Raw genomic sequence first — 24,588 nt, 5'->3', positions numbered from 1 at the left:
TGCATACTCCTGCCATCTAATGTCGGGTCCAGATTTTTGCAAGTTACTTTTATTTGAAGAAGTCTTTTCCAGTCACGAGCGAAGGGGATTCCTCCTTGCAGTGATAGTGCACATGGGCATCACCTACATTGTTAGATTTTTTCCGCAAGAGGGTGAGAATGGAGTGAGTGAAGCACAGAGATGTGCATGTAATGTAAATAAAAAGAACTGCAACAACTACAGGTGCCCAGGGAGGTGGGAAGGTGCATGTGAATCTACAGCTCTACATGACAAGAGTAGATGCTTAAAGGGTAGGTAACAATCCGTTCGAGGCATGTGTGCTGTAGAAACACATGCTTTGCATAGACTATAAGTACGAGTTACTCACCTTCGGTAACGGTGTATCTGGCAGAGACTATTCTAGCCGCAGATTCCTTAACGTAGAATTATCCCCAGGCGTGAGACTAGATCCGGAAAAATGTTTTCCAAGCATCCCTGCGCGTGGGGGGACGGCATCACGTTACTCCGCCCTGACGTTGTCCGAGTACATGACGTCCCCTTGGGTATGGCTAGGGTATCTATTCAACGTTAAGGAATCTGCGGCTAGTAGTATATCATATGTACAAGTTACTTACCTTCGGTAACGGTGTATCTGGTAGAGACGATTCTAGCTGCAGATTCCTTCACGACCCCCTCCTTCCTCATCCCCCCTTCCTCGCCGTTCTGCAAGGACCTTTGGCTTGGTCTTCTGCACTCGCCTTCCTCTGGGTGGCTAGGTCTTCTGTGAGTGCATTCTTTCGCTCTATTTGGCAGAATGTTGTCCTGTTTGTTCAGATTCCTTCCTTCTGGTTATGGGAGGATAGGTTTATAGGTGCTTCAGTGTCCTTATGCTCTAGTTGCTCCAGGTTGGGGCTACCTTCAACTCCCCCCCCCCCCTTCAGTGCTAGTGGTCTGGCCTCTATGCTGCCCTCTGGGTTGAGGTCTTTTGGCTGGGCCTCTGCCCTTGTTCCTTATAGGGGGTTGTCATTTACTGTGCTGGGGCTGTTCTGGGGTTTGTCTTTCCTTGTTTGTCAACTCAACTGATTGGTTAATATGAAAAGCAGAAATTACTTTTGGAATTTTGGGTTTGTACGAAGAACTACTCTATGAAGTTGAAAAAAGGGTTCTTCTAAAGTTAATGGTTGTAGCTCATCAACTTTTCTTAATGCGTGCTGGATTGTGAGGCAGTGTGCGACCACCCCTCCTATTTGAAAAGGCTCCCTTGAGCGGACGAGCTCTGGTTGATTCACCTGCGCCCAGCGAGTGGTACTGAGACCTGCGAAGACTTGTGCAGCATCTTCAGCACCCCCAAAATAAGTGTTGCTCTCTACAGAAGGACAATTATCCTGAAACACGTGTCTAGATTTACACAGCACTAGCTGCACCAACAGGGGTGAAAAACTAAAGCCTGCCACTCAAGAAAGTGTTATCATGCACTGCATTTATTATGATGATTCGGGGCGAACTGAATGCTGAGTGTGAGGCAGTGTGCGCCCACCCGTCTCCAACTTCTCTTACTGAAGTGATAGCAATCAGGAAGGCAACTTCCAAGAGACACACGGTAAAGGACAATTGTGTAATGGCTCAAAAGGTGGACCCATTAATCTTGTAAGAACAATGTTAACATTCGTGACATCCGTGCCTTGCTTGACAACGGAGAAACAGCGGCCCTCATCCTCCTAGACCTCTCCGCGGCATTCGACACTGTCTGCCACCGCACCCTAGTGCAACGCCTCAGGAACGTCGGAATCCAGGAGAAGGCACTGGAATGGATCATCTCCTTCCTCGCTGGAAGAACACAGAGTCCGCCTACCCCCGTTCAGGTCAGAGGCCACCGAAGTCATCTGCGGCGTCCCTCAAGGCTCCTCGCTCAGCCCCACCCTCTTCAATGTCTACATGAGCCCCCTTGCGGCCATCGCACGCCAACACAACCTCAACATCATCTCCTACGCCGACGACACACAGCTGATCCTCTCCCTGACCAACGACCCCGCCACCGCCAGAGCCAACCTACACGAAGGGATGAAACACTTAGCCGAATGGATGATGACTAGCCGCCTGAAACTGAACTCAGACAAGACGGAAGTTCTCATCCTGGGCTCCTCGCCCTCCGCCTGGGACGACTCCTGGTGGCCACCCGCCCTGGGCTCCGCACCCAAACCAACAGACCACGCACGCAACCTGGGCTTCATCCTGGACTCCTCCCTCTCCATGACCAGACAAGTCAACGCCGTCTCCTCGTCTTGTTTCAACATCCTGCGCATGCTACGTAAGATCTTCCAGTGGATCCCCACCGAGACCAGGAAGACGGTCACCCAGGCCCTCGTCACCAGCCGTCTGGACTACGGCAACGCCCTCTACGCCGGAACCACCGCCAAGCTCCAGAAGAGACTCCAGCGAATCCAGAACGCCTCAGCAAGACTCATCCTCGACATCCCCAGACGAAGCCACATCTCCAGACACCTGAGACACCTGCACTGGCTCCCGGTCAACAAGAGAATCACCTTCCGCCTCCTCACCCACACACACAAAGCCCTGCACAACCAAGGCCCGAGTTACCTCAACAGCCGCCTCAACTTCTACGCTCCCACACGCCACCTTCGATCGACCAGCCACGCCCTCGCCGCCGTCCCCCGCATCCGAAGAGCCACAACAGGAGGAAGATCCTTCTCCCACCTGGCCGCCAAGACTTGGAACTCCCTCCCGACCCACCTCCGCCTGACCCATGACCACCTCGCCTTCAGGAAGCAGCTCAAGACCTGGCTGTACGAGCAGTAGCGGACCCCCCCTCCCCAAGCGCCTTGAGACCCTCCGGGTGAGTAGTGCGCTATACAAATACTATGATTGATTGATTGATTGATTGTTAAGATTCCAAACTGGTGCAGGCTGTTCTCTGGGTGGTATTACTCTTTTAAGGCCTTCCATAAATCCTTTAATTACTGGAACCAAAAAATAAGTGTTGTCTCTTTTTACAAATATGCAGCTACTGCTGCAGGTGCAATGGAATGGATGTATAGGCTAAGCCAGCTCCCTGTAGATGCAAAAAGTATATATGTATGTATGTATTTTAATGCTTATTAAGCGCAGCTGTCACCCAGCGGGTATCCTGGCGCTGAGATCAGTTCCACAAAAAGTAGCAAATAATATTTTGTTCCACAAAAAGTAGCAAATAATATTTTGTATAGTTGCATTTAGCTGATCAATACTGTTACCATGTGCAACAAATCTTTTCCATTTCACCGCATACCATGCTCTGGTGGTGGGCTTTCTTGTCAATTTAAGAATGGTCATACAATCTGGCTGCAAATTTAAGTATTTAAACTGACTTCAGAAGCCAAATCGAAAGGTTGAGCTCCTTGGGGAATCTGATTTCTCCATGGTTATGTGTGCCATGAGAAGGCTGGACTTGAGGTGTTAGCTTTTGATGTGGAACCACTGATAGTTCCAAGAGTGTGGTGAACCATGGTTGATGGGCCCATGTAGGAGCCACTTAAATCAGTGTGAGTGATATTGGTCTGAGCTTCCGATCCAGAAACGGAAGGTGAGGGGGAGGCGGAAAAGCATAAGCAACTATCCCTGACCAATTTATTCATAGGGCATTGCCTTTGAATACAGGGTGTGGGAACCTGTAGGCGAAGTATGGGCATTTTGAGATGTTTACTATGGCGAACAGATGTATTTGTGGGAATCCCCATTTCTGGAAGTATGGAAGGAGAACCTGGGGATGAAGTTCCCATGAGAGTATTTGTTGTTGCATCCTGCTGAGTAGATCGGCAATTTGCTTGTTCACTCATGGGAGGTGCTCTGCCAGAAGATGAATTATGTGATGATTTGCCCAACGCCAAATGGTCTGAGAGAGGTGTGACAGTGTCCCATACAGAGGAGTGGATCAAGCAGCTTGCTGACTTCTTTGTGGATAAGATCCGTAGGATTCAGGACTCATTCGATCGGGTGGGGTCCCCGGAAGTGGCTGCAGCTGTGGAAAGTGATGTGAAGGTCCTTCCACCTGCTGCAGCCGAGTTGACGCCCACGCTTTCGACGTTCCCCCCGCTATCCTGCGATTCCTCTCTGGAGCTGCTTTCCCGGTTGAAATCTGGATCCCCTTGGATGCGTGTCCGGCGAAATGCCTGAGCTCGGTGGCGCCAGCTATTAACAACTTGCTGAACCCCCTGCTCAACATGTCTCCGAGTTCTGGAGTGGTCCCTAAAGAATGGAAGCATGCTCTAATTCTCCCGCTCATTAAGAAACCTCTGCTTGACCCTTTACAGTTGGCCAACTATAGACCAATCTCCCTCCTCCCTGCTCTGGCGAAGGTGGCGGAGAAACATGTTCAGCATACTCTTACCACCTTTATTGAGAAGAACAAACTGCTGCATGACTCCCAATCTGGTTTCCGTGCCAATTACAGTACGGAGACAGCTCTTGTGGAGGTGACCGACGCCATCAGGGAAACGCTTGATCTTGGGGGAAAGGCTATGTTGGTCCTACTGGACCTGTCGGCGGCATTCGACACCGTCCCACACGCCGGCCTCCTCCTAAGACTCAGGGAGGTAGGACTGCGGGGGACGGTGTTGGACTGGTTTCAATCCTTCTTAGCCGACCGTCGACAGGTGATCTGGGCTCCACCGTTCTCCGCGGAAATGCCTTCGCTAGAGGTGGGGGTGCCTCAAGGATCTATCTTGAGCCCCACCATATTTAACATTTATATGGCCCCTTTGGCGAAGGTCGCGGAGGCATTTGGAGCCCGGGTCATCTCGTACGCTGATGACACCCAGCTCCTGTTTACTTGCAGGAAGGGAGAGGTTTTTAATGGCGACAGAATCAGAGACTGCCTGAGTGCTGTTTTTGCATGGTTTCAGCACCAGAACCTGAAATGTAACTCGGATAAGTCCGAGTTGCTCTTTTTTGGCTGCGCTGAGGACCCTGGCTGGAAATCGTGGTGGCCTTCCGACATGTTCCCCCCTGAGAAACCCTCTGCCCAAGTCAAAAATCTGGGTGTGGTGTTCGACGACAGTCTTTCTTTTCGTCCCCACATCACGGGCTTGGCGGGGAAATGTTTCGGCATTTTGAAGATGGTGAGGAAATTTCTCCCACTGCTTTCCCTTCAATATCGCAAGAACATTGTGCAAGCACTCGTGGGTTCGCGTTTAGACTACGCTAACGCACTTTTCTAAGGTCTGCCTAAATATCTGGTATCCAGACTACAAATTGTCCAAAACTCGGCGGCCAGAGCCATCTTTGGCCTTCCACGGAGAGCTAGTGCCTCTCTATTGCGCGGCAGGCTGCATTGGCTGTCTATCGCTCGCAGAATTAGGTTCAAGGTCCTCACGTTGGCATTTAAAGCCCTCCACTGCATTGGCCCAGCTTACCTTAGGAAGCGGATTGCTTTTTACGTTCCCCGGAGGAGTCTGAGATCTGCTGACCTGGCTAAAGTGGAGGTACCAGTGATCAAACGCGTGCGGATGGGTGGCCGGTCTTTCCAGTTCATGGCGGCTAGTTTGTGGAATGAGCTCCCTCTGTCACTCCGTAAGGCTAACAATCTCCTGCCCTTTAGAAAGGAGCTCAAGACGTTCCTCTTTTCCGCCTAACCTGTGGGTCTACAGTATTTCTGCCTCTGGGTTTTTCTTGGTTGTGTTTAGGACTCTGCCAAAGCGCCGGGATACCCGTTCTGGGTAGCCGTGCGCTCAAGAAATATAGTTTTAACATAACATAACATAACATAACAGTTGCAGAGAGTGTGTCTCCCCACACCCCTTTTTTTGTATATAGTACACGGGTACCATATTGTCTCTGCGGACTAGAACAACTTTCCCTATGAGGTGAGGCTGAAAAGCTTTTGATGCTAGATACACAGCTAGAAGCTCTGGATAGTTGATGTGGAGACTTTTGTGCTTGTTGTCCCATAGACCTTGAATTGTTAGATTCTGTAGACCGGCACCCTAACCTGTGACAGATGCGTCTGCTGTTAGTATGATCTGTGGAACAGGGTCGATGAAGGGCCGCCCTTTTGTGCATTCCACCACTGCAGAGAGCAATGGGTGTGGCTGTCTACCAACACTAGATCTGCGAATTTACCCTGTAATTGATTCCACTGACGTGCTAAGCATTCCAGTAGGGGACGTATGTGTAATCTTGCATGAGGCACTCTTACAACGTATGATGCCATCATTCCTAGTAGTTGCATGAAAGTCCTGACTGTTAAGTATTGGTTGTTCAGAAGCTTTAGTAAGAGATTTTGAACATTTCTAATCCTGGCTGCATTGGGAGAGGTTAGAGCTATGTGAGTGTTTGGAGTCGCTCCCAGATAGGACTGCATTTGTGAAGGTTGAAGCGAACCCTCTCGCATATTGACTGTAAAGCCCAATTGATGAAGGTTTAATGTAGTCTGAGTGGGTTGCAAACACTTTTGTGTGTGCTGGCTTTGACGAGCCATTCGTCTAGATATGGGAAGACATGAATTTGTTGTCTTCTGAGATGAGCTGCAACTACTGCTAGACATTTTGTGAACACTCTAGGTGAAGTAGTAACTCCAAATGAGAGTACTTTGAACTGATGGTGATTTCCTGCTATCACAAATCTGAGATATTTGCGATGTGCTGGGTGAACTGGAATGTGGACGTATGCGTCCTTTAAGTCTAGTGTAGACAAAGTCGCCTTGCTGTTGAAGTGAGAGCACTTGCTGAAGCGTAACCATATTGAAATGTTCTGACGGTATGCAAAGGTTTAACTTTCTTAGGTCCAAAATTGGTCTTAGGGACCCACCCGTTATGGGGATTAGGTGGTACCGAGGGTAAATCACCGACCCTTTGTGTTGTAAGGGAACTCGTTCTACAGCTCCCTTTATTAAATGAGCTTGTACCTTTTGTTTGAGGTGCTGTATGTGTTTTGACGAGAGTTTGTGAGTGTGAGGTGGAATACTGGAAGGAATGCTGATAAGCTCCAGGCAATACCCATGTTGGATTATGTCTAATACCCATAGTCCTCCTTTTTTGGAGGAATTTTGTATTATTTAATATATTTAATGCCCTCTGTACCAACTTTCCTTTTGTAAGGTGTAACTCATTTAGCCAATATATGTCCAGCATCTGGATTAATATAATGAATATGCTACTTACCAGTATGCATCTGTTCTTGGCATGTAGGGCTGCTAACATTCATATCTAGTGCATAGATCGCCGCCTAGTGTTGGGTCCGGATGATTGCACATTGTTGTCCTGGAAGAGTCTTCGAAGTATCACGAGATAGGTGGCTCCTCCCCTGGACTACAGTGCGCATGGGCATCGGCTCCATCCCCAGATTGTTTTTAGCCATTGTGGCAGAGATGGAGTGAAATAGTGTAAAGGATGTCCATGCTAATGATGAATGCAAGAGAGTGTCTGCAGCCGCTACGGGCACCGGGGAGGAGGGCGGGCGATATGAATGTTAGCAGCCCTACATGCCAAGAACAGATGCATACTGGTAAGTAGCATATTCAGCTCGAGGCATGTGGGCTGCTAAATTCATATCTAGTGCATAGAATACACAGCAGTCCCTCCATTAAGGGCGGTTGCCCGTGCCAGCTGCAGAAGCTTGAAAAAGTGTCTTGAGAACAGCCTGTCCCACAGCTGCTTGCTGTTTGGACTGCACATCTACGCAGTAATGCTTGGTAAATGTGTGTGGTGTAGACCATGTGGCTGCTCTACAAATGTCTTCTAAAGGAATGTTCACCAGGAAAGCCATGGAGGCCCCCAATTTGCGTGTGGAGTGCGCTCTTGGGGGTATTGTTAAAGTGCGTTTAGCCTTTTGATAACAGATTTGAATACATTTAACAATCCATCTGGCTATTCCTGCTTTGGAAATGGGGTTGCCTTTGTGTTGTGCGGAGAAGGCAACAAAAAGTTGTTGTGTCTTCCTAAAGGGTTGTGTTCTGTCAATGTAGTACATTAGCGCCCTCCTAACGTCTAATGTATGAAGCATTCTTTCTGCTACCGTTTGTGGGTTTTGGAAAAATGCAGGCAGGTCAATAGTTTGGTTGATATGAAACTGTGACACCACCTTTGGAAGGAATTTGGGGTTAGTGCGGAGCACCACCCTGTTAGAATGTATTTGGATGAATGGCTCTTGGATAGTGAGCGCTTGCAGCTCACTAACACGTCTGAGCGACGTGATAGCAACGAGAAAAGCCACTTTCCACGTTAGAAACTTAAGTTCGCATGAGTGCAGTGGCTCGAAAGGTGGGCCCATCAGCCTAGTGAGGACCACATTGAGGTTCCACACAGGAGCTGGTGGAGTTCTAGGAGGAATGACCCGTTTCAGTCCTAGGAAGGCTTTAATGGCAGGCACCCTGAAAACAGAGAGGTGCTGCCTACTCTGGAGATAAGCCGCTATGGCGGATAGATGGATCCGAATGGAAGCGTACGCTAGATTGCATTTGTAAAGATGTAACAAATAGCAGATGATGTTAGGAATGGATGCATCTAGCGGGTTGATATTGTTGTCTGTACAGTAAATGACAAATCGCTTCCATTTTGCAGCATAGCAAGCTCTGGTCGTGGGCTTCCTTGCCTCCCGGATGATGGCCATGCATTCAGGAGGCAGGTTGAGGTAGCCAAATTCTAAGACCTCAGGAGCCAGATCGCCAGATTGAGCTGTTGCGGATCTGGATGCTGAATGTCGCCATGGTTCTGCGTCAAGAGGCTGGGTGTGAGATGCAGCCTTTGATGCGGTCCCACGGAAAGTTCCAGAAACGTGGTGTACCATGGTTGGCGTGCCCATGTTGGAGCAACCAGGATGAGAGTCATCGAGTGTTGCTTTAGCTTTTTTGCCACCAGCGGAATGAGAGGCGCTGGGGGAAAAGCGTACGCAAATTTGCCGGACCAGTTCATCCATATCGCATTCCCCTGTGATTCCGGGTGAGGGAACCTGGCGGCAAAGCTTTGGCATTTTGCGTTTTCCCTTGTGGCAAACAGGTCTATCTCTGGATGACCCCACTGCTGGAAGTACGGGTGGAGTACTGATGGATGTATCTCCCACTCGTGCATTTGATGGCTGTATCTGCTGAGCAGATCCGCCATCTGATTGTCCTTGCCGGGGAGGTGTTCCGCCATGAGGAAAATATTCCTCTGAATGGCCCACTTCCACATGCTCTGAGCCAGATGAGACAGCTGTGGTGAGTACCTCCCTGTTTTTGGATGTAGTACATGGCTGTCATGTTGTCCGTCCGGATCAACACGACTTTGTTGCACAAATGTACCTTGAAGGACTTCATCGCCATGAAGATTGCCATCAATTCCAGGTAGTTGATGTGCAACTTCTGTTGTTGTGTGGAACACAGTCCCTGCACCGTGTAGTGGAGCACATGAGCTCCCCACCCTTGGAGAGATGCGTCTGTTGTCAGGATAATCTGTGGCACAGGCTCTTGGAACGGTCGTCCCTTGCAAAGGTTGTGTGGATTCCACCAATGCAGAGAGTTGTATGCCCGACCGGTCACCAACACTAGGTCCGTCAGTTGTCCCCGAGCCTGTGTCCACTGATTCGCCAAGCATTCTTGGAGAGGACGCATGTGCAACCTCGCGTGCGGGACTATGAAAATGCAGGAGGCCATCATGCCTATCAACTGCATGAACACTCTCGCTGGCAGGGAGTGTTGCGGTCTGAACCTCTGGATCAGTGACTGAATGCTGTTGATCCTGGCTGGGTTTGGCTGAGCCATAGCAGTCAGGGTGTTTATTGTCGCGCCCAGATACTGCCGCACATGGGCCGGTTGAAGGTGCGACTTTGGGTAGTTGAGCGAGAACCCCAGACTGTGCAGGAGTTGAATAGTGTGGGACATGTCCGCGGCGCACTGTTGTTCCGACTTTGCTTGAACAAGCCAGTCGTCTAGGTACGGGTAGACGTGTATGTTCTGCCTTCTGAGGTGCGCCGCCACTGTCGCCAGACACTTTGTAAACACTCTGGGGGCAGTAGTTACCCCGAAGGGTAGTACTTTGAACTGATAGTGCCTGTTTTGAATGGTGAACCGGAGGTACCGTCTGTGGGATGGGTGGAGTGGGATGTAGAAATAAGCATCCTTGAGGTCTAAGGTTGCTAGGAAGTCCCCTTGATTTAGCAGGGGTAGAATTTGTTGCAGTGTCAGCATGTGAAAATGTTCTGACAGTATGTACATGTTGAGGGGGCGTAGATCCAGAATAGGTCTGAGGGATCCGTCCTTTTTTGGGATGAGGAAGTACAGGGAATAGACTCCTGTGCCTTCCTCTTCCACTGGTACGAGCTCGATTGCACCTTTTTGCAGCATCACCAAGACTTCCTGCTTCAATAAGTGCAAGTGCTCTGCCGACATAGGACGGTGCCTTGGGGGAATGTTGGGAGGAGTGGACGTTAACTCCAAACAGTAACCGTATTGGATAAGTTTTCGCACCCACCTGTCTGTAGTGATGGATGTCCAGACTGGCAGGAACTGCTGGAGTCTCCCCCCGACAGGTGTTGGATGGTCGGGGGGCAGTGACAGAGAGTCACTGTTTATTGGAGGCAGAGGAACGTGAGTTGTTGTTTCCTCTGCCCCTGCCCTTGGCACTGTTACCTCTGTATCCTCCTCTACCCTGCTTGGGGTAGGAGGATTGTGCAGTTCCCTTTGAAAATTGTGATTGTTGACCCAAGTGTCCTCTGGTAACACCACGTGCTCCTGAGCGACGAAAAGTGCCGGCCCTGAACTGTTGTGACTGAAGTGCCCCCATGGACTTAGCAGTCTCGTTGTCTTTTTTAATCTTTTCAAGTGTGGTGTCTACATCTGGGCCAAACAGTCGGTCAGGATTGACGGGCTGGTTGAGGATAGTAGTTTGGATGTCAGGCTTAAATCCAGATATACGAAGCCAAGCTTGTCGCCTCAGCATGACGCTAGTGTTAATTCCCCTAGCCGCTGTGTCAGCCACATCAAGTGCACATTTTATTGCAGCAATTGATATAAGCTTTCCCTTTTGTATGAGCATTTCTGCTGCTTCTTTATACTCATCAGGTAGATGTTGAAGGAGCTGTTCTAGGGTGTCGTAATGCGCCCTATCGTAACGCGCCAACAGTGCCTGTGTGTTCGCTATACGCCATACATTGGCAGCCTGCGCAGCCACCCTTTTGCCAGATGCCTCAAGCACTTTCGACTCCTTGTCAGGGGGAGGAGCTTCACCCGTAGTTTGGGAGTTTGCCCTTTTGCGGGCATTGGCGACCACCAACGAGTCTAGAGGCAACTGTCCTCGAATATATGCAGGATCTCCAGGTGCTGGCCTGTATTTTTTCCCGATACGTGGGTTCACCACTCGTGCCCTGGTTGGTTCCTTAAAGATCTCTGGGGCATGTTTAAGGACACCTTTGAGCATAGGAAGAATTTTAACTGTTCTTTCAGAGACAGAAAAAGTGTCAAACAGGAAATCTTCCTCCACCGGGTCAGCATGCATGTCCACATTATGATTTCCCGCTGCCCGTTCGATTAAAGCATTAAATGCTGCAGAATCCTCCGTTGGAGATGTACGTGGGCCAAAACCTTGTGGATCTTGTACCACCTGCTGGCCACCTTGGTCCCCAGTGTCGTCATATGTGTCCTGCTGAACATCAGGGTCATTGTCCACTGGGAAATTGTATTGGTCGTCTTCCTCATCATCCTCTCCCCCTGAGTGGTTTGGGGAAGGTGATGGACTTCTTCTGGGTGGTGGTAGGATAGGCTCAATAAGGGCAGGAATGTCCTGTGCTGGCCTCTTTTTCTTCAGTGGAATAACATAGGATTCCAGTGGTTGGGAAGTGATTTTCCTTTTGTAAAGGGTCAGTTTCCCTGTTTGGGCATTGATGTAATGCTCAGAGTCTTGTTCGGAGGCTTGAAGCGTCGAAGGAGCTGAAGTCTTTGGCACCGATTTAGGTGCAAATGCCTTTGGTGGCACCTTTGGTGGAAGAGTGTAAATAAGCTTGGTTGATGACTTTTGAGGAGTGTCAACCTCTTTTGGAGCCGATGGCGTGGGAGCCGTCGCCGACAAAGTCTTTTCTCGAATCCGTTTCAGGGAGTCGGTGACTTGTTTAGTGAAGGAGGCGGAGGGTGTCGAAGCCGACGTTCGGTGTCCGGTGGCGTCGGAGTCCCTCGGTGTCGACGGTATTTGCGTCGACGATTCTTCAGCTGCAACGTGGCGCGGCTGCGTTGTAGGCTTTGGCGCCGATGCCGATGCTGCATTTCCGACATCTTTGTGCCGATGCGTAGTGGCTGCGGCCTTCGGGTCGTGGCCTTTAGTCGATTTTTGTTCGACGGGGCGTTTAGTTGACGGCGCCGTAGGAGCGTCTGAAGGCGTGTGAACAGACTTCGACGTCCGTGCCGGAGCAACAGAGGCCGACTCTTGACGGACGGCCTTCTTGGAGGATGAGTCCTTGTGCACCTTCTGCGGCGCTGTTGGCTCGATAACCTTCTTCGACTTCTGTGGACCGGAGGTGGACGGAGTCGATGAAGGAGCAGGCTTTGATATTTTTTGTGGGACGTCGGTCATCTTAGATGTTGTCGAGTCCATTAGTTTCATTTTCGTTTTTAGGTGTTGTCGAATCCGCTGGTTTCGATTTTGCCTGGACGTCGGCCATCTTGGGTGTTGTAGAAACCGAAGGTTTCGGTTTCAAAACGTTGGATGGCGGCTCCGCTTGAGTGTCCGTGGCCGGGCTAGAATGCGGGGCCGGGGATAGCGGTGCAGGGTCGTGGGTGTGGCGATCCCGTGACCTGAGCCTGTGTAATATAGACGTCGGGGCATAGCTCTTCCTCTGAGCTATCTTCCGCGGCCCCAAAAACTTCTTCGTCGTCCCCTACCTCATCGACGTATTCAATGTCCTGGTCCTGTCCTTCGACCTGTTCCTCGGGATCGGACTGGACCTCCGTCGACGGTGGTGAAATTTGGAGGTGATGGCTACCGCCTTCCTCCGCAGGGTCGTCGAATATGTTGTCGGGTGCCGGTGTCGCTCGCTGGGCCTCGAGGCGCGCCGCGCGCCGATGCTTGAGCGTCTTCTTTGACCTGAATTTAGAGCAGGCCATGCAGTCGTCTTCGTTGTGGTCCGGTGACAGGCATTTATTACAGACCGGATGCACATCGATGTGTGGATATTTGGATCCACAGACGGGGCAGAACTTAAACGGGCTCCGCTCCATGTTAAGGTCGTCGGGTCTTGCTGCGACGAGAGGGCCTCGAAGTGCGAAGAGTAACTAGACTCCGTAGATTTCCGGCTCAGAGAGTCGGACGACGCTCGAGACCGTGCGCAAACAATACCGACGCTGGTAACGAAGGCCTTTTGGCCTTAAGAACAAAGTTTATCGGTTCCGACACGGAGACGTCGAGAACCCCATCCGAACCCAATGGCGGAAAAAAACAATCTGGGGATGGAGCTGATGCCCATGCGCACTGTAGTCCAGGGGAGGAGCCACCTATCTCGTGATACTTCGAAGACTCTTCCAGGATAACAATGTGCAATCATCCGGACCCAACACTAGGCGGCGATCTATGCACTAGATATGAATTTAGCAGCCCACATGCCTCGAACATGTTCTTTTGCTTGGGTCCAGCTTACTTCATAATGTCCACAATAGGTTCCGGAGCCTTTGAGGATTTCTTTTTAATTTCAGTGCTGAAATTTTTTGTGCCGAACTGGACCTGTCTTTGTCTTTCGGAGCAGAAGGTTTCAGTTCCGAAGAAGGCTTTCCTAGACTCTGTAGCGAGCTGGAAGGCTTGACTAACTGTTTCGGTGCCAGGCCCGAGGGCGGAGCATCGGAAACAGTCTCTGTGCTGCCCTTGGCCCAAAGGCAGTGGTGGTGCCGAAGCCGTTTGCTTAATGGAAGAGAATTTGAGAGGCAAAGGGACTTTGTTACTCACGGCACCCTGTCCTGGTGGAACATCTTTTGACACCACCTCTATATCCAGCTCGGAATCTGATTCTGGGACTGAGAAGGTTTCCTCTTTTCTGCCACAAACGTTATCTTCTCCGAAGATATCTGGAGTGTGGTCAATGTTTTGTCACTGAATGTCTCTTCGTCGAGCTGGATGATCTCGCAAAGTCTTTTTTAACGAACTATCGATAAGCGTATCAATTCTCTTCTTTGTGCTTCAGTGAGAGGCTTAAGTTGCAGACTTTATGCAGGTCGGTGCGCTGGTACTTGGAGTAGCGATTGTTCTATGCTTTGCATGTGCAGCTGCACTTTTTGCCTAAGTGACAATCTTTATTTGAACACTGGGGAGGGAATGCATTACATATGTCAATGGCTAAGCGCTAAGTTTGAAAGCCACTATGGGTTTTGGTTCGAGTGGCCGGTAACACCCACCCCGTGTGATACCCGCTGGCATTATTATGTGACATGAGGTGGGTTTCTTTGTCTCGACCGTGCCCTGTTGGGGATGGCATGGCGTGGGTGGTGGGAGGGGAGAGGTTCTGTTCTCTTTTCGGTGCTGCAGTGCCGGAAGCAGGAATTGTGCAGTTGATGGTACACAATTAATGCTGTGTTTAAGTAGAAAAATGTTCCACATTGTTTATATGAAGGGCTCCGGGATTATGACTGTTGATCACGGATGGCGTGTAAGAAGGCTAACAGAGTAATTACTTGGAATATTAGGGGCCTCAATGACCATAAAAAGCTACGTAAAGTTTTCTTTTGCATACGTAAAGTGATGGCATACTTAGTAAGGCACGATGTGGATATTGCCATGTTACATGAGTCCAGCTGCCAATTGGCAGCACTATGCTAAAACATAAAACTCTCCTGGACCACACTCATACAGCTGGCTTCCCCACACAGGCCAGGGACATAATTATATGAGTCACCCCCAAATCAGGGATAACACAGAGTGCTCGTAACTGATACGGCGGGTAGATATGCAGTATCTAGGTAAACTGGTGGGGGTATCGACTGGCTTTTGGTTAATCTTTATGGGCAAACTAGGATTGTCTGCAGTTTTACCGAAATTTGTTGAAACGTGTGGAGGATGAGGTTCCTATTATCTGGGGTGGGGATCTTAACTGTGTGATGACCCCACACTAGATTGATCTGGTGGCCCAGTAAGACCCCTCCAGATCAGCCAGGGTGATTAATGACACTGCTTTACTCCTAAATTGAGTTTTGAACTTGATCTTGCACACTGTAGCAAATTATCTTTGTATAAACTCTACGTTGAGACATTGGAGTACAAGCATGTACAGACATACCTAGGGTTTTCCCTTACACATGGTGCAAGGAGGGCAATTACAATGCTGCGATTAGGTATTTTACGAGTATTAACCCTTTAGGTGCTGCCGTCGGCCAACGGTCGTCACGGGCACTACCTCCCCAGTGCTGCGTGCGACCGCTGGACGTCCAGTTCAGCACTGGATAATGGACAGCGCAGCACTGGGGAGGTATGTTTACAAGCTCCCAAGGTGTTAACTTTTACATCAAGATGGACATCAGGTGGATCCCCATTATGTACTCTTTGTCAGGGGGGAAATCAGAACATTGAGCACCTTTTATTTATATGCCCAAACGCAAACATAGTAACAGCACGGTCAAGACATCTTGATCCTATATACCGTAAATGTAGAATTTCATCGGTTAAAGAATTGTTACTCGTGTGCAAACAACCACCTAATGAATTTGTATGTTACAATTTCTATAAATTTTTAAAACCCTTTTTAACATTATATTAACCTGTAATGAATCCTTTTTCTGTAACCGTCCTTTTATACAATATTTGTGGTCCTCATTTGAGTACCAAAACAAATTTAAAAAAATTGATTTTGAAAAAAAAAAAAAATTTTTGATTTGACACTGCAGTGCAGATGGACCTAGTGGATGTTTGGCGGGAGCGATCCCCTGATGCAGGTGGCTTGACCCATCATTCCGCCTAATACCACTTGTATGCTAGAATAGGTTATTGGTTCATAACTTGTAGATTGATGCCTCAGGTGTTGGAATGTAGGGTGCTCCCTCGCTCTCTTTCGGACCATGCCCTGGTTCTGAGGGACATAGTTCATTTCTGGAAAAGGCCCGCTCCATTCACATGGCATTTCCCACCTTTTTCATTAATGAACAGTGTGTTCCGTGCTGAACTAGCTGAAGCTATAGAGGGGTTCTTTGCAACAAATGTTGGAGCGGTCCAGAAATTCGCTAAGGTGTGGGAGGCATTTAAAGTTTATAACAGAGGTGAGGCCCTATCCAAGCATTCGGGAGTATTGCACTTTATTCGTTGACGTTTGGCTTGCCTGGAGACTGAGTTAGCTGCACTTGAAAAGGCAGTTCTAGAGGACGATTGCCCTAGTGTTTCCTTGAGATTCAAAGAGGCTAAAAGAAAATCATGAACACGCTGACAGTGAAATTAAGCATATGGAAAAATATGCACTGGCCAGGATGTATGGTGGGCGAGACCGGCCAGGTGCTGTTCTTGCTGCGCTATTGTGTGGCAGAAGGGAAACTAAGATAGTAACGGCAGTACGTGATGTAGATGGCAGTTTGCTAAATGACAGCACTAGCATAGCGACTAGATTCAATCACTACTATGCCTACTATATGATCAGAAAATTCTCATGGGTGAAGAGGCATCTTTAGAATACTTGGAACAGATCCGGTTGCCCTGGATTACTAATGAACACAGGGAGTATCGTATGAGGCCATTAGATGCACACGAGGTTTCAGTGGCTCTGAGCTCTAGGAGATCGGGGAGAGCGCTGGGAGCAGATAGGCTGTCATGTTTTATAAAGAATTTAAGGAGTTATTAATTCCATACCTGTGCACTCTCTTTGAAGAGATGGAGGAGGTTGGTTCGATGCCAGCCTCTATGAGAAAAGCGCTTAGAGTGACGATCCTAAAGCCTGGTAGGCCGGCGGATGAATGCTAGTCTTTTCGTCCCTTATCGCTCCTTGAGGTTGACACAAAACGTTACACAGATCTGGCTAATAAACTCGCCCCTTTGGTTCCCATGCTGGTTGGACCCAAACAGGCCGGGTTTGTTCCAGAGCGTAACTGGTCATATCTCAGAACGATTTTTGGCACAATGCAACACATCAGACTTAAAAAAAACAGCTGTGTTTTTTTAGATGCAAAAAAAGGCTTCGGAATCGGTAGAGTGGTCATTTATGTATGAGATTCTAAAGCACATGGGAATGAGTGGGGTCTTCCTGAGACTGGATGGAGTCCTTTATGGCTCCCCAGTTGCCCGCATAAGAGATAAAGTTATGCCCCCTATCAACACATTGCGAGGCACGCAGTAAGGATGCCCCCCTATCCCCGCTGCTCTATGCCCTTGTGGTTGAGCCACTCGCAAGTGCTCTCAGGGAATACCACAGCCACAGAGGTATTAAATTCCAGGAGTATAACTTTATTGTGTCAACTTATGCTGACGAAACTTTGCTCTATGTAAGGGACCCGGTGGTCAATCTCTCCCCTTTCCTTGAGGAGGTAGTAAGGTTTGCGAACAGATCGGGATTGAAAATCAACTGGGCGAAGTCGACCATTTTACCCCCTATCGCCCATCATACTTCAAATTGAGCTGGGCTACCCTCTGCAGTGGTCAACTGAAGCCATCAGATATCTTGGAATCAGATTACATATGGACTCTGCCCTGGTGATCAGAGAGTACTAAGGCATCCTTATTTCTTTTGGAGGAGGATATTGAGCGCTGGATACGATTGCCCCGATCACTCCTAGGACACGTATCGGACGAAGATGGTCGTATTACCCAGATTTCTGTACCTATTTATGAATATACCCATGGTGTTACCCATTCATATGTTAAAAGTACTCTGCTCGCTCCTCATAAGGTTAGCTTGGTCCGGAAAACCACCAAGGAATGTCCTTACACTTCCATTTTCAATGGGTGGTCTTGGTGCCCCGGACCTGGAGCTTCACTACAGAGCGGCTAAATGTTTGCACGCTAATTATTGGATGCACAGGCAATTGTGTCCTCCACATATTTTTATAGAACGAGCAGTGGTGGCAGCAGAGCAACTGCCAGTGAGGCGGTTTTGCACTCCAATAAGAAGAGCGGGGATACTAGATTCCATAAATTCTGTAGCCCACGCTTGGCATAATCTGCTTAAAAGGCAAGCCGACACCTTTCTATATTCCACATTATCCCCTATTGCGTTATGACTGGATGCTGCTAAGTCGCGGCGAGAAAGGAGTGGTCCAGGTACTTGAAAGAATAGGAGTTACTAAGATCGAGGACTTGTTTGTAGATGGTAGAGTCCGGGGCTGGGAGTGACTGGTGGAAGAAGAGGAGCCTCCCTCGCAATTAGTCCGGTTTCAGTATTACAGAGTCAGGCAGGAACTGAGGGAGATGCTGGGTGCGTAACTACAGGAGCCCCCTGAATTACTGGCTCTTTACCATATTCTACCCTGCAAAACCCCTAGTAAAATGGTCTCTATTATATATTCGACTACACAGACTGAATGTCGACACCAATACACTAAAGCTAGGCTTGAATGGCAATTTATAATACATAGTTTAGATTTTTCTACAACTTTCGAAACCAAAACAAAAGAGATCCTCTTGAGGGTTCAAGAGATACAGAATTTACAATATAAGCCAAATAGATCTACCCTGAGCACTCTCTATTGTGCATTGATGACCTGGGCCATCTCGGATTACAGACTCCACTTTTGATATTCAAAATTATGGTGATGATTGCAGAGTGCATTTCAACTGGTATTGAGTGAACCAGCTATGGGTTTGACTGTGCAAGATCCCGTGAACAATCCACCCCCAGACTTTAACAGCCTCCAGAAAATGAGAATTAAACCCTCATGAAGCCCTGCTTGTTGTAGTCCAGAGCCAGAGAAACCTGTCCATAATGGAAAGTAGAAAGGTCTTGAGGACAGATTGAAATGATGATTATCCCTCGAAAACAAGAGCTCACTGATCTCCACATCATCCATTTGGCACAACCCAGCAAAACATTCAATGCATCTGTCACAACCTTTATGTCTGGATGTGGTAGGGAGAACAGCATCAACTATACAGTATTAAAGGACTTGGAACGCGTTATCCAAGATGCAGATGCTGTAGGAAGCTGGCTCTGTATATACTAAACCAAAGTAAAGTATAGAGTGCACAGAATCCAGTGTAATAACCACAAAGGTAGGAAGAGGTAAAAGTAGATAATACCTTACTCTATTTGTGGTAGTGTGGGCTATCAGAGGGTAGCGTTTAGCAATTATTGTACACACTCAGGCAAATAATGATGTCACACACTCAAAGACTGAACTGAGACCGATTTGTTTTTCCTTTCAGAAAACTTTATTTCCGTCATTACGACCATAAAAGGATACAATACAAACAATACATCAATACAAGAAAATAGACAAAAAATGTAATCCAATAAAATGACATCCAGATCTGTAGTAAGGCACTGACATAATTCCAAGTCCGATGGCTCAATAAAGTGCATGTGCAAGATAAATACTGTGCAGAGGACAAGGAGTATGAAAAACAAAACTGAGCGAATAGTTTAAATACAGGTCATACAGAGGAGTTCATTGAAGCAGCAATCAGAATCTTACCTTTAAAATACAGACTGTATACACGAATAAAAAATTAAAATTAAATAAGTTTTAAGGTTAAAACAGTTTAAAAAAATTAAACTATAGGTTAAAACCCTAGAAAATTACATTGATGTGCTGCTGCAACTAAGGTAACGATTTTACAAAAGTCATACGCCTACGCCACATTGTAATCCGGAATCTTGACACAGCGAAGACAATGGGCTTAAGGGTATCAGACTTCAAACCTCTAAATGACTCAGCACTGTGAACAAACCCTAAATTCCTGCACAGTTGGACAAGCCAGCACTTTCTTATTAGTGTATAACCCGGTCAAAAGAAAAGGACCTCCGTCTCTTCCTCCTAGATGCAAGCTGGGCATTCTCTGGGAGAAGAGTGTGTCCATTTGCAGGTAAAGACACAGAGCGGCATAATGCACATTCTAAACTTGGCATACAGTTTTCTTGCCATAGATGGCTGGATGTCATCTAAAAAAGATTCCATTCTGTAATCATCTTTTAACAATGTAAAAAATGGGGCCTACAGTTGACCTACAGAGGAACATCCCTGTACAGCGGCAAGCTTACTTGAACGGTAAGCTTTAGCCACTTCAGAGTGTGGGGTTGCAGCACATGCTTCCTCAGGGTTGCACCACAATGTGTGTTTTTCCATCTTAGTGCATTCATCCTTTATATGTGCAAACCAGGAGATTTTTGCTACTCCCGGAAGGCTCAATATCTATTTTAGTCTGTTCTATACGCTGCCAATTCAGGAGTCACCAACATTCTACGCCAAACGTTTTGGGGTCTGAGGCGCAGCTCCTCCTCTATCAATCTAATTCCTAGATCCAACCGCAGGGGAACGAGAGGGGTACTAGCAGGGGGACCCAAGATTTGACTCATAAAATTATTTTCCACCTTGCTCGCAGGTCCACAGCAGCAATGCCCCTAGAGTTCAGCCCCATACACTGCCGCGCCCCTGACTTGTGTAAACAAAAACAATTCCCAACAGGTATTATTGAGAGACAATTTCAATTGTGCATGCCTGAAGGCATTACTGAGAACAGAAACAAGGAGTCAGAAGGATTTTAGAGGAACGGTGGTATTATTCACCAAGGACAAGGGCATTCAACATATGTTTACAGTTTTCAACAGCACTGTAAAGATTAGATCTTGTGACAACCCAGTGGCACTTGGTGCAAGGTGCTATATACAGTTTCCGTGAAGTGAAAGTGCAAGTGCTTAAAAACAGCATTGGTGGCGCATAGAATGTGGTATATGCATCAATTACAGCTTCAATTATAATAAAACAAGTTACAGTCACTTGAGAAAATTATTTTCTTGTAGAAAGCTGAAAGTGTCATATGCGTCATTTGATTCAAGCTGTGTGGTCGACGGCGTTTCGATCCCCTTGAGTCGGGATCGTCATCAGGACGGGGTTGTTCTTAATGAATACAGTGCTGTGGACAAGGAAGGGTAATGGTGAGGGTGGTTGGTGGAAATGGCGAGAGCGGGTAGGCGTGGGTGGGGAGAGGGGAGGTAGTGCGGGGGTGAGGGCGCACTCGGGAGGACTAAGGGGCAAGGTATATAGTGTTTAGGGCGGGGTGAAGGTAGTGGTGGCCGCAGAGGGTGGGGTGATATTTGGGGGTGCCTAATGTGAAGGGTAGGTCTGTTTATTTGAGTGGGGTCGTGTTCCACAAGGCAAAAGGAAATTAACTTACAAAAACCAGGCAGGGATGCGTGGCTTACAGCTTACGGAATGAATGCGTGCTGGTCACTGGAAGGAAAAAGGCAATTATTAGGTACAGGACGCATAGGTAACTGGTAGGTACCAGACCCGCGCTGGGGGTGTCAGTACCTGGTAGCGTCTTGTCCTGGGACTGCTCACGTGGTTGGGCAGCTCCTGAAAAGGAAGACAAGGGGTGTGTGGTCACTAAGACGGAGAAGTGCCCATGATCGAACTCGAGGAGCGCGATTAGGCGTGCAGCCGGAGGCCGACGGCGAGACTCTTACCTTGGAAGAGGAGGGGCACAGAGGGCAATTGCTCATCTGGCGTGGCTGTACGGCACTTAATGCAGCGGCAGACCGCGTCTTCTCTGGGTCTTAGAAATTATAGCAGCTACCGCGCGGGGGAGGCGTGGTAGGGGTCGTGTGTCTGGGGGCGGGATCTGCAGGTGAATGCAGAGGTGTCGCGGAGTCATTGGTGAGAGTGAGGGCGGGGGGCGGGGAGTCGGTAGGGCGGTGAAGGGTTACTGGGGCAACCAGAATAATCAGGAAGTTACAGAACTCGAGTCGGCGCATTGGGGAATGCGCGTCTGGGAAGGTCCAGGGAGTGGGAGCCAAGTGCATGTATAGGAGAAGCGTAAATTGTGCCAAGAAAACATGACAAATTGAAAACTATTTACATTGGCCGCAAGGTGATGCAAACATGAGAAAATCAGAAATGTTGGCAAAATGAAATACAAGACATACACATTGGTAAAAACAAGTCTGGCTGGCAGCAGAACATAGTAGAGCTATTGGTTAACATTTATTCGGTCAGGGTATAAAACCGGACAGTTAGTTACATAGAGCAAAAGGTGGGCGCCAGTTTAGAGAAGGGGGAGCGGGGCGGGGGTACAGGGTCAAGGGCTGCTCATATGGTTAAGGATCGGTTCTCATTTAATCTTAAGCCATATGTGTTGGCAGGGGCGCGTGGTAGAGGAGGTGGTCAAAGGGGTGAATTAAATGGAGATAGTATTTGTCCATTCGTCCAGGGTGTTGAGCCCCTGATTGACCGAGTCAACTTTGGCAATCCATTTGCATTCTGCTCTGTTGAGCAGGGCCTTCATGTTACCTCCTCTGAGAGGTAAGGTGGGTTTCTCAATGACCTGCCATCTGAGGTCCGAGTCCGTGTGCGAATGCTCAATGAAGTGCGAGACCAGAGGTGCTGTAAGTACCTTGCAGTTAATTCTGCTTTTGTGTTGTATGATACGCTGTTTTATCATTTGTGTTGTCTGGCCGATGTAAATCAGATCACACGGGCATCGGATAGCGTAAATAACGTTCTGGGTTTTGCAGTTGGATTGTTGGGTGAGGTGGTGTGTCTGGCCCTTGAATGTGAATTCTTTGGTGTTGGTTGTCAACTCGCACACGCTACACGATTGGCATTTAAAATGTCCAATGACCGGGGGCAGGCCCCAGGATGCTGTGATGGTGTTTTTCTCTGTACTGGGAGCCGGCCACGTAATGGCATGCACTAGGTGGTTGGCAATGTTGTTACCTCTCTGATATGAGAACAAAGGCGGTTCATTGAATTGTTCTTCCGAACGTAGGACAGCCCAGTTCTTTTTAATTATCTTTGCTACTCTGTTACTGTCGGGGCTGAATACTGAGACAAAGGGGATCCTCTTCAAGGTTTTTTTGTTTAGATTTGGCCTCAGTAAGTCCTCCCGGTGGTTGTACCAGGCCCGTTTTCTGGCCTGTTTGACCAGACGTCGTGGATAGCCCCTGTTGATCAATTTAGAGGCTAGGATGTCCGCTTCCCTGAAGTAGTCCTTGCGCCATTTGCAATTTCTCCGAATGCGGAGAAATTGGCCAAAGGGGAGACCATCGCGGAGACCTCTGGGGTGGTTGCTTGAATAGTGCAGCAACGTATTGCGTTCAGTCGGTTTGCGGTAGAGCACAGTTCCAATTTTACCTTCCTCCGCATGTATTGTGACATCAAGGAAGTGTAGGTCATTAGGTTTGGTTTCGTATGTGAATCTGAGATGTTCCTGGGAAGAATTTAGCCAGTCAATACATGGTTGAAGAGAGTTAGCAGAGCCATTCCAAAATAGTAGAATATCATCGATATATCGACGCCACAGGTGGATTTGGGGTCGATATGGATTGATCTGGTTGAGGAACAATGATTTCTCAAGGGCATGTACATAAAGGATGGCAAAATTTGGAGCGAAGCAAGCGCCCATCGCTACTCCCTTGATTTGCAGGTAGTAGATGTTTTTGTACATGAAGTAATTGTTTTGTAATGCCACTCTCAAAAGATCCATAATGAAATCTGTGGGGATCTTGGGTGGTTGTGGTCTGGTGCTCAATAGATTTTTGATAACCTGGAGTCCTTCACAATGGGGAATGTTTGTGTAAAGGGACTCGATGTCCAGACTTGCCATGATTTGGTTTTCCGTATCAAAGGGTTGATCTTCAATTGTGTTAATCAGATCCATAGTGTCCCGAATGTAGGTGTCTGTGATAGGTACAAACTCTTTGATCATCGAATCCACATATTTGCCAAGAGGTTCCAGGATGGAGCCACACCCTGATACGATAGGGCGTCCCGGTGGGTTTCTGGCATCCTTATGTATTTTGGGAAGTACGTAAAGGACAGGAGTCCTGGGGTGTGGGTTATTTAAAAACTCAAATTCTTTTTTGGTAATAATGTTGTTGTCTCTTGCTGCAGTTGTTATAGAGAGGATCTTCTGTCTTATGTCTGCTAGTGGATCTTTGGTTAGAGCACGGTAATGGTCGTGGTTCATAAGTTGTCGTTCCACCTCTCGGTCATATTCAGTGTTGTCGAGAACAACAATCCCTCCACCCTTATCTGCGGGCTTGATAACTATTCCGGGGTTATTTTGGAGGGTGGTGAGTGCTTCTTTCTCTTCCCAGGGCAGGTTGTAGGGGACGATAACTGTATATAGCACCTTGCACCAAGTGCCACTGGGTTGTCACAAGATCTAATCTTTACAGTGCTGTTGAAAACTGTAAACATATGTTGAATGCCCTTGTCCTTGGTGAATAATACCACCGTTCCTCTAAAATCCTTCTGACTCCTTGTTTCTGTTCTCAGTAATGCCTTCAGGCATGCACAATTGAAATTGTCTCTCAATAATACCTGTTGGGAATTGTTTTTGTTTACACAGTATACCCATCCCAACTCGGTTTATGGGTCCCCTCCTGTTTTTCCTATAACAAATAAGCGCCCCTGACTTGGGCCTTGTAAATCTCTACTATGGGCCCAGCAGGTTTTGAGGTGGAATTTCTCAGTAATTTGGAAATCCCTCCAAAGGTCTGGGCTAGCCTAATCTTTGCTTTAGCAATTTATGGGTCCCA

At 48.1% G+C, this 24,588-nt stretch overlaps 1 protein-coding gene across 13 annotated transcripts in view; it reads right to left on the bottom strand.

Annotated features, from left to right (window-relative positions):
- The window catches only part of PRRC2A (proline rich coiled-coil 2A), a 1,857,131-nt gene that overhangs the window by 1,565,032 nt on the left and 267,511 nt on the right, over positions 1-24,588 (bottom strand). The gene's annotated exons all lie outside the window — the stretch shown is intronic.

This window comes from Lissotriton helveticus, chromosome 5_1, assembly GCF_964261635.1.
Source record: "Lissotriton helveticus chromosome 5_1, aLisHel1.1, whole genome shotgun sequence".
Taxonomy (NCBI): Eukaryota; Metazoa; Chordata; class Amphibia; order Caudata; family Salamandridae; genus Lissotriton; species Lissotriton helveticus.
Note: the sequence above shows the minus strand (reverse complement) of the source record. Positions and strands in the feature narration are given on the sequence as shown.